Source organism: Pongo abelii, chromosome 18 (genome assembly GCF_028885655.2).
Source record: "Pongo abelii isolate AG06213 chromosome 18, NHGRI_mPonAbe1-v2.0_pri, whole genome shotgun sequence".
NCBI lineage: Eukaryota > Metazoa > Chordata > Mammalia > Primates > Hominidae > Pongo > Pongo abelii.
Window position 1 is genome coordinate 52,609,438 of NC_072003.2, and position 15,259 is coordinate 52,624,696.

The 15,259-nt window shown below is 40.0% G+C and overlaps 1 pseudogene across 1 annotated transcript; it reads right to left on the minus strand.

Annotated features, from left to right (window-relative positions):
- Nucleotides 1–1,869: 1,869 nt before the first annotated feature.
- MPHOSPH10P1 (U3 small nucleolar ribonucleoprotein protein MPP10) lies at nt 1,870–10,824 on the minus strand (annotated as a pseudogene). Its single transcript, XR_008514764.1, has 7 exons — nt 10,705–10,824; nt 10,142–10,311; nt 7,797–8,477; nt 7,360–7,450; nt 6,203–6,268; nt 5,515–5,683; nt 1,870–2,073 (listed from the first exon to the last, which is right to left on the minus strand). The product of XR_008514764.1 is annotated as a U3 small nucleolar ribonucleoprotein protein MPP10 (transcript).
- Nucleotides 10,825–15,259: the final 4,435 nt, after the last annotated feature.

The window sequence follows — 15,259 nt, forward strand, 5'->3', positions numbered from 1 at the left end:
ATCTGATTTAATGCCACCAACAACTGTAGGAAGTGTCACAATCACTTAGTGACTGAGAGGGATTGATACCATGGCTGAAAAAAAGGCAATAATGGAATTTAAACTCAGTCTTCTGACTCTGAGCTCCAGGATTTTGCCACAAATCTTCAGCTGTCAGGGACCAAGACCAGAGGCAGAGGTAGAAAAGCAAATATTAAATAGGCAGAAACTGTATACTATGTGGTTTAGAGTCAAACACCCTCACACATCTGTTAGTGTTAAGAAGTGCACCAGTACCTCTCAAACTTTTACATCAATGTATCCTCATGGCAGAAGGCAGCCTTTCTGTTAAATCTGGGAATTTAACAAAAAGAGGACAACCCAACCCTCATTTCAGAGAGAAGTCTTGTATACTCTTATAAATCTATGTGACTGTCATCCCTAAGTACATTAATGTTTTGTCTCTCAATAGAATCAAGGGAAACTGATGCTTCAGAAAGATGCCCCATATTTATCCTGTGGCACTCAAAGTACCCCAGGTTGAGATGAGATGAGCTTAAATCCCTGTCTCTTGAGGGAAATCAGCCCAGTTTTGGGATGTGCAGTATCCAAAACTGCCCCATCTTCCCTTTATTTTTTATTTTTATTTTATTTATTTATTTATTTATTTTGAGATGGAGTCTCGCTCTGTTGCCCAGGCTGGAGTGCAGTGGCACATCTCAGTTCACTGCAACCTCCATCTTCCGAGTTCAAGTGATTCCCCTGCTTCAGCCTCCCGAGTAGCTGGGACTACAGGCATGCACCACCATGCCCAGCTAATTTTTGTATTTTTAGTAGAGAGGGAGTTTTACCATCTTGGACAGGCTGGTCTCGAACTCCTGACCTCAAGTGATCCATCTGCCTTGGCCTCCCAAAGTGCTGGGATTACAGGCATGAGCCACTGTGTCTAGCCTGTCATATTATTTTTAAAAATTTCAGTGACATTTCAATTAAGTTAAATCTAATTCTTACTGAGCTGATCTCTTATCCTCTGTTTAATGATATCTTCCAGTTGAAAGGTGTTTCCTCTGTAATCACAAGTGCTAAAGGAAATACAACATGTATTCATTAGGTACATATCCACTAAACCACTGATTCTCACATTGTAGTCCTTAGACCCTCAGCATCAGCAACATGTGGGAACTTGTTAGACATGCAAATTCCTGGACCAGCCCCACACTTCCTGAATCTGAAAGTGGGGAAAAGGGACAGCTCTCTGTGCTTTAATAAGCCTTGAGATGCTCCCTGAAGTTTGAAAACTACAGAACTAGAACACATATGGTAGTAAGTGCTCATACTTTATCCAAGGTACCTAGGGACTCTTCCCCTCTTTTCCATTCTCTTTTCTGTTGAAGTAAAATGAAAACTTATTTTGACTTAATGGGTATAAAAAAGAAGGCAATGAGATGACCAGGGTTTCAAGTTAAGAGTTCAAAATTTAATCAGAGGACAGTGACAGGATGCAAGCCTTCTAAGCAGATTACTACAAGAAAGCTGATTATAATCTATACATTAGGTATCATTAGTGTATTGATGTTAAATTTTTTGGGTAGATTAATGGTATTGTGATTATATAGGAGAATATCCTGGTTCTTAGAAGATATCTGCAAAAGTACTTAACAGTGAAATGCTATGATACTGGCAACTTACTTTGAAATGATTCAGGGGGAAAAAGGGCAAATATACAATCTTCCATACGTGGAAGAGAGAAAACAAATATGATAAAATGTTAACTAGTGAATCCAGTTGAATAGAATACAGATGTTCACTGTATGACTTTATCAACTTTTCTGGGTTTGCAAGTTTTTAAAATAAAAAGTTGAGGGAAAAGAAACATCACCCCAAATCTTTCTATGAAATGGAACCATAGAAAAAGCATAGAAGTGAACTGTTTGCAGAAGAGGGCACTGTAGCCATCCGGACAGCATGGTTAAAGTGCAGGGTCTCCTCCAGGAAGCTGTTCTCTGGTCTCTTCTGTGTTGTCACTTCCCCCTGACACTGCCAAAGCTTTTTTCTAATAACTCTTTTTCTAAAGATGTAATTTTTTTCATTCATCTAAGAAAGAGACAAAAAAATTAGTGTACATTTAGAAAATAAAATTATACTTGTGTAAAAACAAAAAATACTTTGAAATGTGGGGAAGCAAGAAATGTTCTGTTCTACAATTCTGTTCTGTTCTTACCATCTTTTTATTCTGCCAATGACTTCCTATTCCTGCTGCCGATGGTGGGGTGAGCTGCAAATTATTTCTTTCCCTCATTGATTTAAAATGTCATGTTTATAATATACTAAACTCCCTCAGAAGCATTTGGGGTTATTTCTGGGCTCTATTCTATTCAAGTGATCTATCTGTTCACAAGCCACTATCAATTTTGATTATTAGAGCATCCTAAAGTTAAGTAATTCTTTTTTTTTTTTTTTTAGATGGAGTCTCTCGCCCTGTTGCCCAGGCTGGAGTGCAGTGGCATGATCTCAGCTCACTGCAAGCTCCGCCTCCTGGGTTCAAGCCATTCTCCTGCCTCAGCCTCTGGAGTAGCTGGGACTACAGGTGATCGCCACCATCACGCCTGGCTAATTTTTCATATTTTTAGTAGGGACAGGGTTTTACCATGTTAGCCAGGATGGTCTTGATCTCCTGACCTCGTGATCCACCCACCTCAGCCTCCCAAAGTGCTGAGATTACAGGTGTGAGCCACCATGCCCAGCCAAGTAATTATTTGATTAGGATATGAGTATTTGATGGAGCTTGACCCTTTTGACTCTAAACTCAAATTCTTATTATCTCTAACTTCTAAAAGACAACAATTATGACTTCAGTGTATAAAATGCCAGCTTTTTCAGCTAACTTACAGAATTATCTTATTTTCCTAATATTGATTCAGTTTATCCATTCAGTTTTCTCTCCAAACACTAATGTTTTCATTTTAGTATCCCTAATCTTTTTTTTTTTTTTTTTGAGACAGAGTCTCACTCTGTTGCCCAGGCTGGAGTACAGCTGCATGATCTCAGCTCATTGCAACCTCCGCCTCCCGGGCTCAAGCAGTCCTCTCACTTCAGACTCCCAAGTAGCTGGGACACAGGTGCATGTAACACGCCCAGCTAATTTTGTATTTTTTTGCAGAGATGAGGTCTCACCATGTTGCCCAGGCTGGTCTCAAACTCCTGAGCTCAAGTGCTGAGAGCTCCTTAGCTCCCAAAGTGCTGGGATTACAGGTGTGAACCACTGCTCCTGGCAGTTTTCCTAATCTCTTATTTTTATCTTTTGTAGTTGCACTGGCTTATGTGGCTATTAACTGTTAGTGTTAATTAACAGGGGCAACTGTAATACTGGACACTTTGTCTTATTCCTGATCTTAAAGGGATGTTTGTAGAATTTCACCCATCATGCATGATGGCAGCTTTTGGCTAGATACATTTATAATCCACTAGGAGTGAAAAAAAAAAAATCAGAAATAAATATTGAATTTTATCAGATGTCTTTCTAACATATATGGAGGAAACCATGTATTTTCTCCTTAACATCTTGCAACCAGGAATCATACCAGATCTTCTAACAGTGATTCAGAAGAATAAGGTTCATGTGGCTGTGTGGCATAATTTTTCCATTGTGCTATGTTTGCATCACTAGTCATGAATGAGAGAGTGTGTGTGTTTTAATGCCACATTCGTCAGGTTTGGGTTTTCATGTTCTAACAGTTTCAAAAGAAAAAAGTTTGAAAGTTCTACTTTATTCTTTATCTGTGGAAATTGCAATAAATTATTTGTGATTTACTGAAAACTTCACTTAAAGGTCTGATATAATTTCAAAGCAAAACCAAACCTTTCTTTCTTTTTTGTGGGCTAAGGGTGGGGAGGAGTAGGATGGGAGGACACTAACTCATTGATACTTTATGGGTTTTTTTCCCCCTTTAGAATTTATCTTCTTGGGACAATCTGACAATGATGAATTTAATTTAGATTCACAGATTTTAAAAATAATTCTTTTGATATTCTTGGTATAGTTTATTTGCCTATTCTCCAGCTCTGTTGCCCAGGTGGGAGTGCCTAGTCCAATCATATAGCTCACTGCAGCCTTGAACTCCTGGACTCAAGCGATCAACCCTGATAAGCCTCTTGAGTAGTGGAGACTATAGGCTCACGCTACCATGCCCAGCTAATTTTTTTTAATTTTTAGTGGAGACGGGATTTCACCGTGTTGTCCACACTGGTCTTGACCTCTTGGGCTCAAGCAATCCTCCCTCCTCAGCCTCCCAAAGTGTGGGATTACAAGTGTGAGCTACTGTGCCTGGCACTGTTCTCATTTTTATTTTAATAAAATTTTAAGATTGGATAAATAATATAGCCAAATTATTGGAGTCAGACTACATCTACTAAAATTAAATGAGATTTCACTTGTCTGAAATCATGACATACTTTGAGAAGATATGTTTGTCATGGTATTAATTAAAATTACAGCTCTTTGGCATTCACCAAAATCTGTGGAGCACCTTAAAGACATAGGCGGTATCCTCTAGAGCAGTCAAAACAGTTAAAAGAAGAGGCTCTCAGGACAGCTTTATCAGGAGAGACAGGCCATACACATAAAGACACAAGGGAGAGAGAAAAAAAACAACTATTTTACACGCAGGCCCCAAATTGAAAGCTATAGGCTGGGTAATGCAGGCACTGATTTCTGCAAATCAGATGCTTTCCATATGGCATCTCTATATAGTGTGCTTTTGCTTTAGAGAGTAGCAGCAAGATGTTCGGTTTTCCGTTTGTTTGTTTGTTTGTTTGTTTGAAGACAGGATCTTGCTCCACCACCCAGGCTAGAAAGCAGTGATGTGATCATAGTTCACTGCAGCATCGACCTTCTGGGCTCAAGTGATCCTCCTGCCTCAGCCACCTGAGTCACTGGATTACAGGCATACACCACCATGCCCCACTAATTTTTTTTGTAGAGACAAGGTCTCACTATGTTGCCCAGGCTGGTCTTGAACTCCTGAGATCAAGTGATCCTCCCGCTTCAGACTACCAAAGTGCCAGGAATACAGGCATAAGCCACCACACCTGGCCAAGATATTTGTTTTCAAAGGATGGTTAATAGTTACAACAAGAAAAATAGGGAAGGCTAGGGCACAGTGGCTTACGCCTGTAATCTCAGCACTTTGGGAGGCCAAAGCAGGAGGATCACCTGAGGTCAGGAGTTCAAGATCAGCCTGGCCAACATGGTGAAACCCCATGTCTTCTAAAAATACAAAAATTAGCCAGGCATGGTGGAATGCACCTTTAATCTTAGCTACTCAGGAGGCTGAGGCAGAATCACTTGAACCTGGGAGGTGGAGGCTGCAGTGAGCTGAGATCGCGCCATTGCACTCCAGCATGGGTGACAGAGCAAGACTCCATCTCAAAAAAAAAAAAAAAAAGAAAGAAAAGAAAATAGGGAAGATTTGTTAGTAGTCTGTGAGTTCCACAATCATGTGAAGCATATCAAAAATTCCTTAAATTCCTAATTACCTTTTCCTGTCTTTTTTCAAAAGAGGATTTAACTTCATCAGAGTTTTTCTTTACATTTAAAACACCTGCATCTTCAGTTGCCTCATCAGCTGGCAAGGCAAGCTTTCTTTTCAAGCTTTCTTTACATTGTTTACTGTCTTCATTTTCTTCCAGGTGGCCATCTTCATCCCTACACTACCAAAACTCTTATAAAAAGAAATATACCATTTTCCATTAGAAAAACAAAAGGAAACATATTTTCCCTTAATAAAGTTCTTCTTTTATATGCCTAATGCAACCAAATACTCAGAACTTCCAAAATCATTCAGGTATTAAGGAAGAGAAGGTATCATTTAAGTGAAATGCTATGTAAGAAACAGAACAAAAAGTGTCCAATTATAGAAAATAAATTATTCATCAATCTATAATACAAACCTCTTATCTCACAAAAATAACAGGATTTTGGGGGCACAAAATCAAATCAAAGTTCCTGGTAAGAAAGGTTTGATTGCTACAGCCAGTAATAATTTTCTTCATTAAATGATCTCTAATGTCCCTTTAAATCCAGTGACTTTCCTCTGGCTATCTTGAGAATATCTGATAGGAGAGAATCTAACTTCTTAAAACAAACATATGTGAAAACCACAAGTACAAATACATGATTGGGCAATTCCAGCTCACAATGTAAAGGATGGTTCAAAATACTCACATTTCAGAAATGCTTAGTTCTTCTGCTTCTTCTTCAGCAATTTCATCATCTTGTTTGAACCCAGGTCTGTTGCGGGAAGTCAGGGACCCCGAATGGAGGGACTGGCTGAAGCCATGGCAGAAGAACATAAATTGTGAAGATTTCATGGACATTTATTACTTCCCCAAATTAATACTTTTATGATTTCTTACATCTGTCTTTACTGCAATCTCTGAACATAAATTGTGAAGATTTCATGGACAGTTATCACTTCCCCAGTCAATACCCTTGTGATTTCCTATGCCTGTCTTTACTTTAATCTCTTAATCCCATCATCTTTGTAAGCTGAGGAGGATGTATGTTGCCTGAGGACCCTGTGATGATTGCGTTAACTGCACAAATTGTTTGTAGAGCATGTGTGTTTGAACAATATGAAATCTGGGCACCTTGAAAAAAGAACAGGATAACAATGATGTTCAGGGAATAAGAGAGATAACCTTAAACTCTGACTGCCAGTGAGCCAGGTGGAACAGAGCCATATTTCTCTTCTTTCAAAAGCAAATAGGAGAAATATCACTGAATTCTTTTTCTCAGCAAGGAACATCCCTGAGAAAGAGAATGTGTCCCTGAGGGGAGGCCTCTAAAATGGCCGCTTTGGAGATGGCTGTCTTTTACGGTCATAGCTGTGGGATGAAATAAGCCCTGGTCTCCCATACTGCTCCCAGGTTTATTAGGACGAGGACATTCCCACCTAATAAATTTTGGTCAGACTGGTTGTCTGCTCTCAAACCCTGTCTCCTGATAAGATGTTATCAATGACAATGCATGACCCAAACTTCATTAGCAATTTTAATTTTGCCCTGGTCCTGTGGTCCTGTGATCTCGCCCTGCCTCCATTTGCCTTGTGATATTCTATTACCTTGTGAAGCATGTGCTCTCTGTGACCCACATCCTATTCGTACACTCCCTCCCCTTTTGAAAATCCCTAATAAAAACTTACTGGTTTTGCGGCTTGGGGGGCATCATGGAACCTGCCCACATGCAATGCCTTCTCTGGACACCCAGCTTTAAAATTTCTCTTTTTTGTACCCTGTCCCTTTATTTCTCAGACCAGCTGACACTTAGGGAAAATAGAAAAGAACCTACATGAAATATTGGGGGTGAATTTCGCCTGATACAGCTTATCATCATGATCACTTGCTATGTCTTCATCACTTTCAACTGGATCAAAAAAACTTTGTACTTCACATTTCTGGGACTTTTACCTGACTAAAATAAAAAGATTTTTAAAACTATTAATTAGGAATAGAAAAATACATCATTAACACATGCATATATATACTGTATGTCTACATTACTTTCTAACTTAATAACACTACCAGTCAAAAATAATTACTAGGTGAAATTGGCAACTAAAAACACTACCATAAAACTACTGTAAGAACAACTGGAACATAAACTGAATGGAAGTACAGATTCATTTATAACTGATAAGATAGAGCATAATATTTCTTAGCTCGAAATCTTCTAACTACAGTTACATCTGTCCTAGAAAAACAGAACAAAAGCTAATCTGAGGAGGAGGAAAGTGCTCTCTCCTCTCTCAAAACTTTACCTTAAGTTTTTTACTTGCAAGCAGTCCCCCTTCATCTTCATCAGAATCAATATCTTCAAAAAAAAATCAGTATCTTCCACCTCATCATCATTATCATCTTTTCGTTCCTCTTCTTTTTCTCTGTTTCCTAAATAGGCCTCCATTTCAGAGAGTTGGAAGAATTTCTCATCTACTATGGACTTTTCTCTTGGTTTTTCATGTCCTGTGTTTTGCAGCTTGCTCTGCTGTTCCAATTTGTTGATATCAAAGTCAAGGTCAGAATCCTCATCACTGAAAACTGGGCTTTTCCTCAGAGCAAATTTGGTTGAGTTTTTAGCTTTCTCACCCACTTCAGGATTGTCACCACCCATATCTGACACTTCCTCTTCCTCCTCTAAATCTTCTAGGTCCTCTTGGCCACCAGCCTCTGTCTCTGAACCATCCTCTTCACACTCCTGTTCTTCACTCTCTGGGAGAAGACTGATATCTTCATCTTTGTTTCACTAACTGCATTTGGGAAGCATTGTAAAATTGGTTTATTTTGTAATTCCAGTTGTTGCAAAAGTCTATTCATCATCAAAACTTTCTATCACAAGTTTTTGTAAAGGGCTTCCACAGATCCTACCATTCTCTAATATTTTATTAAAGTCATAAAGCACTTTTGTTAAAGAAGTGAACTTTGATGCCAATCCATCTTGAATCCTATTGGGAGGAATTAAATGAGATTTAGAATTATAGGTAATAATTTCACAGCCCTGTTAATTAAAAGAAAAATAAAAACCCCAACTCTTCCGTAAAATCAAATTTGAATGAAGTGTAAGTATAGATTCTGGACCCAGCAACATACAAGCTGATGAGCCACAACGATATATAAACCTGTCAACCAATTATTTGTGAATCAGCTGTATAGATTTAGGCAGGAAAAGCATTACAAATCTGCTTGCTTAGAGATGCATAGCGAATTAGCCTTAAAATATCAACTGTGCTACATTATACACCACTCCATTCATTCATTCCCTTATTCCTTCAGTGATCAACATTTGCTTTGGCTACAGTGGTCAAGGAAAACCTCTTTTGGATGTGACATCTCAGATGAAACCTACAGATAAGGATAGTCTTATAAAGATTGGGAAACATGTATTCTAGGCAGAAGAAACAGCAAGAACAAGTTCTCTAAGATGCAATTGAGCTTGGTAAGCCTGAGGAATAAAAAAGTGAGCATAGCTAGAGTGTGAAGGAGGCAGAAGGTGAAGTTGGAGAGGCTGATGGGAGCCAAATTCTGCAGGGCTCAAGGGTAAGAGTTTGCCATTTTAAGTGTAATAAGAAAACATGAGAAGATTTTAAGCAGAAGGATGAAATGATGATTTACACAAAGGAAGAAGAAAGGGAGGAAGGAGGAGGAGGAAAGTAGAGTGATTAGAAGGTTGATGCAGCATTCCAGGCAAAGGATGATGGTGATTTAAGCTGGAGTTAGAGCAGTGAATATGCTGAGTACAGTTTGGAGGTAGAACTGACAGGATTGCTAAGGAATTAGATACAGAATAGAGAAAAATGAAGACATCAAAATAGCAGCCTAGTTTTATGTGTGAGCAACTGGAAAGACAGAACTGCCATTTACTGGGATAGGCAAGGCTTGAGTGCTGGAGCATGGGGAAAGGACTTCAGGGGATGGCAGAGTATAGGTGGGTAGAACAACATTCTGCTCTATTTTGGACACAGTGAATTTGCGATGCTGAGAGTACCAAAATTTTAAAAATTGTTAAAAGCCGTACAGTGCAGATATCCCAGTTGTGTGCTACTGAATTCCAACTAAACTCAGTCTGTACTTGCTGTGAGCCAGGAACTCAAGGGAGAGGTTGGAGTTTGAAATATAAATGAGTCATAATTTTATAGATCATATTTGAAGTTCTTCAACAAAATACGCATAAAACTTTTGTGCTGGGAAGAGACATGAAGTTCTAATTCTCAAGAAGCTTAGTTGGGGTAGACAGACAAGTGACAAGTTTGTACTTTCAATAAAGTATGTTGACAGGTAAACACTGAGTGCTTTAGGAGCACATAGGTGCAAGGAGAAACCAACACAGTTTGTGTGTAGGGGGATGGGGGCAGTAATAAGCCTCCAGGGGAGCTTCTAGGCATTAATAACTGAGGTTAGGTGGATTTCAATAACATCCAACTGAGAGAGCCATACTGTAAAAATTTTAACAATTTTGAAAATTTTGATAGCCTAGGAAAGTATAAACTCTGAAATGTGGGGAAAAGCGATTTACATTTCCCCTTACCTTCCCCCAGCTCCACAATTTGCCAGGGGTCTGCAACCTGCGTCCACGTGCGACCCCAGTAGCATCCGAGCCAGGGATCTGCGCACTTATGTGAGGATGCACTGGGGCCAGCCGGTGGCTTTGCCGACCTCTGTCAGACACCGCTCCAGGGTCCGTCAGCGCCAGGCCCGCGGGGCTATGGCTGTCCGCAACTCCCGACACAAGTTGCAAGCAAGGCAAGAAAGCCGCTGGGAAACCGCGCAGCAAGGATGCGCCTAGCTTGGAGCTCAGAGTCGAAAGTTCCACGGCTCACAGGTTCCAGACTCACCCTCAGCTGGAGCCAATGGCAGCGCCAGCGCTTTCGCGTGTGCAGGGGGGCGGGAAACAAAAATTGCCACTGGTCAACCCAAGCGCCTTTGAACTGTCTCCAAACTTCGTTTTGTACTTTTCAGGGGGCCACAGGGGGTAGGCCTCCTGGCTTTAATTTCTGCTTTAGGTAAAGTGGGTGTGCTGTATGCAGTAGGAAATCAGCGGCCTTCGCCACGCCCCCTGCCGGGTCGCCCCGCCCTCCACCGCGCACCTGGCTAGGTCAGCGGCTAGCGCGGACAGACACAGCGGAGATGGCGCGGGTGCTGAAGGCTGCGGCCGCCAACACCTTAGGTGAATACCGGGCTCCAGGAAGGTCGCTGTGGGTAGGGCATGTGTGAAAGGAGGCCAGGGGGAGAAGGAGACCTCAACGTGGCCAAAGCACCTTGATGATGCGCTCTGTCCCCGGAGGCGCGTTCCATGGCCGCTGCCGGCACTTAGGCAGAGGGATACCTTCCAGAAACACCTCAGCTTAGCGCGGGGATGGCCTGCTTGTGAGTGAGTCCCTCTGCGCTCGGGAGCTGTGCGCCCTGGGCTCTGCACCTTCCAGTATGTGGGCCGGAGAGGCGGGGGATCTTGCCCAGCGGGTCCGACAGGGCATGGACGGAAGTAAATGGAAGCCGGTAGGTGTTATTTTACCGCGCACCCATAAAGATGCTGTGGGGAAACCAGAAAGGAGAGCAAGTCTTGTTTAAAAAAAAAAAATTCAGCTGAACTGCAAGCATGACCAGCATCCTGTTGGGAACACTCAAAGGTCAATGTTGTAAGGAATACAGAAGGAGTTACTTTTCCACGTGCCCTAATAAGTTTATCATTGCGTGCATAAATGGAAAGATAAAGCATGTGGATTTAGAAACTTCCTTGATTTCCCTCTTCCTTCATTTTTTTAATTGTCTAGATACAATCAGTTATGACAGAAACTCGCGTTTTCTGAGTCTCACTTTCTATCTTTTTTTTTTTTTTCTCCTTCTCCTTTTATGAGAGGCAAGTGTTTCCCTTAATCTGAGATTAAGTGCCAAGTGGTAAAGCCCCAGAGTTACTCCGGGACATTCGTGATAAATCCTTCTAGCACCAGAGCCCACATTCTTAACCATGAGGCATACTCACTTCTTAGGTGATACACAAAATCGGAAGGTGAAAATATAAATTAAAAAATGAATATTCTAGAAAAGGTATTTTTATATCTGTATTTTTAGAACTGCACCCTTTAATGATTGACGGTCTGGGAAGAGTATGACTTCCAACAGACCATATACTTACTGCAAGAACTAAATACAGATAAAGATGCATTTTTGTTTTGTAACTTACACATCTTGGCATGAAGTAAAGGAAAAATGAAAATAGTGTATTCCAAAGACTGATTTTGATTCGTCCTATTAAGATACTTGAAACTTCATGGCTCCTTTTTTTGTGTGTGTGGTTGAATATATGTAAAGTTAAATTTAGCATTTTAACATTTTTTAGTGTATAATTCAGTGGCTTTAACTACACTCACTTTGGTGTGCAACAGTCACCACCACCCCTTTCCTGAGCTGTTTCATCTCACCAAAACTAAAAACTCTGTACCCATTACACAACACCTGCCCATTCTCTGACCCAGCTCTTGGCAACCGCTGTTCTACCTTCTCTGTGAATCTGACTATTCTAGATGCCTCATATAATGTGGAATCATATACTGTTTTTCTTTTCTGTGTTTGGCTTGTTTCACTTAGCATAATTCCCTCAAGGTTCATCCATATTGTAGCATGTGTCAGAATTTACTCTTTTTTTTTTTTTGAGAATGAGTTTCACTTTTGTTGTCCAGGGTAGAGTGCAATGGCACAATCGCGGCTCATTGCAAACTCTGCATCCCTGGTTCAAGCGATTCTTCTGCCTCAGCCTCCCAAGTAGCTGGGATTACAGGCATGCGCCACCACGCCTGGCTAATTTTGTATTTTTAGTAGAGACGGGGTTTCTCCATGTTGGTCAGGCTGGTCTCGAACTCCCAACCTCAGGTGATCCATCTGCCTTGGCCTCCCAGGTTGCTGGGATTACAGGCGTGAGCAACTGCGTTCAGCCTACACTCCTTTTTTATTAACACTTCTGTTTTTAAGTATCTTGTGCATTTATCCACACATGGTTGTACACTATAGTTTATTCATGCAAAGCAACCTTTATTGGAATAATTGGAATAATCACAAATTATACATTACAGTACTCAAAATAATGCAATTCTGCTGCACCATTCTGAAATGGGAGGCAGAGAGACCTAAAACTGAAGAGTTGTGAATTTCTACCGAGAGCCAACCTGAAATAAAAATATCTTTAAAAAGTTAGCTTGATTGTCAGTAATCATTTCATAATTTATACATATATTAAAGCATACATTGTATACCTTAAAGATACATAATTTCTATGAGTCCTCATACCTCAAGCTGGAAAAAAGTTGCTACAAGTCAAAGGAGAAAATATAATAATCAAGAGTTCAATTCACAACAAACTTTTCAGGCACACACTTTTATCAAATATAAAGCTCTGTTTTGTTTTAACCCCTTTATTCAGGGTTCTCCACCCAGTTTGCTTGGTCTACACAATTTCACCTTTGGATCTTTATTGTTGGATCATCTCTTCTTTTTTTCTTTCTTTTTCTTTTTTTTTTTTTTTAGGTAAAATTTACATAACAAAATTGACCCTTTAAAAATGTACTTTTTTTTTTTTTTTTTTTTTTTTTAGACGAAGTCTCACTCTGTCCGCCCAGGCTGGAGTGCAGTGGCGTGTTCTCGGCTCACTGCAAGCTCTGCCTCCCGGGTTCAGGCCATTCTCCTGCCTTAACCTTCCGAGTAGCGGGGACTACAAGCACCCGCCACCACGCCCCGCTAATTTTTTTTTTTTTTTTTTTTGTATTTTTAGTAGAGACGGGGTTTCATCGTGGTCTTCATCTCCTGACCTCGTGATCTGCCCACTTCGAGCTCCCAAAGTGCTGGGATTACAGGCGTGGTCCACAGCGCCCAGCGAAAAATGTACAATATAACAGCAATGATCACATTCACTGGGTTCATGCGACCATCACCTTTATCTATTTAAAAACATGTTCACTGGCCGAGTGCAGTGGCTCACGCCTGTGGTCCCAGCATTTTGGGAGGCAAAGGCAGGAGGATCACTTGAGGCCAGGAGTTCAAGACAAGACCAGCCTGGGCAACATGGCAAAACCCCGTCTCTAAAAAAATACAAAAATTAGCCAGGTGTGGTGGTGCATGCCTATAGTGCCAGCTATTCAGGAGGCTGAGGTGAGAGGATCACCTGAACCTGGGAGGTCAAAGTGGCAGTGAGCCATCATCGTGCCACTGCACTCCAGCCTGGGTAACAGAACAAGACTCCGTCTCAAAAAAAAAAAAAAAAAAAAGTGTTTTGTGTGATCTTTTCTCTTGAAGACCAGGAAGAGTTTGTCTTTAAATGTCCCATTTTATTTCATGTGCCCTTAACTACACAATTGTAACTTACTCTTCACCTTTTTTTAAATCCTAGTATGTGCATAATTACATCGATATATTTATTTTTAGCCATAGTAAGTTTTGATGTGCATTCTTGTCAATATTGTTTGGTTCAAAAATCTATAAAGGCTAATGATTTTACTAGCTTATCACATAAAGTTTACTGTTTCAGGAGAATTTTCCCAAATACTCAGTTGACTCAAGTTTATTTCAGCATAAATTTCTTGCAACATACTTTTAAATATTATCTCTTATTAGTTTATTCCATTGTTTTATTACTTTTTTCCTGGGACTCCAACTTTGTGAATAGTGCCTTTACTTAACTTTGAGTTCCACCACGTTTCTGTGATCTCTTTTTTCCTTATGTCATTTTCATTCTCCAGGTGGTTTTTCTACCTTTCTTCAATGCTAGTCATTATATTTGCATTTGAGTCTATTCTCTTTTGTGACTTTGTGGTTCTCTTTTTCTTTAGGAGATAACTTTTTCTTTCCTTCATTTCTCTTCCAGCTTTAATTAACTATATTTTCATTTCCTTGTGTTTTTGCCCATTTTTGTTCTTATTTTTTAGATATCTGACTCAACTGGCTTTTCATACCCACAAATGCTTATCTGAATAAATTTTATTCTATTTGAAGTGTCAGCTTAGTATTTTATCCCGATTCATAGTTATTTTATTTGGGGAGATTTGAATTAGTCAAAGTATATTGGATCTGATTTTTTTATAGTAACCTCTAAAACATGGAGTTTTCTTCTTTTCTTTTTTTTGTGGATTTCTTGGGAGTTTTCAAGATTCCCAGTGCAATGGCACCCTATTCTGTCAGTATAGCGAATTCCAGCTATGTAGCAAATTTGTTCAGGGTTTATGAGCAGTGTATGTCCTCTAGTTGGTTTTCTTTAGAATCTTAGGGTGTTAAAATGCCCCCCCCCTTTTTTTAGGACAGAGTCTCGCTCTGTCCCATTTTTTTTCAGGAGAATTAAATCATTTATTAATTACACATGATAATGTATGATACACAAACTTCATTCCCATCTACAATTTTATCTGATACTATTATTTAATTTAGGTATATTGCATAGGATGTGCCAATGACCATTTTTATAATCAATAACTTCACGATTTTGCTTGGGTGATCCCTTTTAATGGTGAACTTCAGGTCACGACAGTACCTATGAGTTCAACTACACCAAGGTTTCTGAAGACAATGGTGTCTCCACCCAAGCAGGTTGTACATAAATTCCAGATAGAATCTGGCATCACCCTGGAGGAATTCTAACTTCACACTCTTGGGGAAATTTACCAAGATGGCTTCAGAGTAAACCAGCTTTACACAGCACATTTGAAAAAAAAAAAAAAAGACATATTATTCAGGGTCATGATCAGACTAT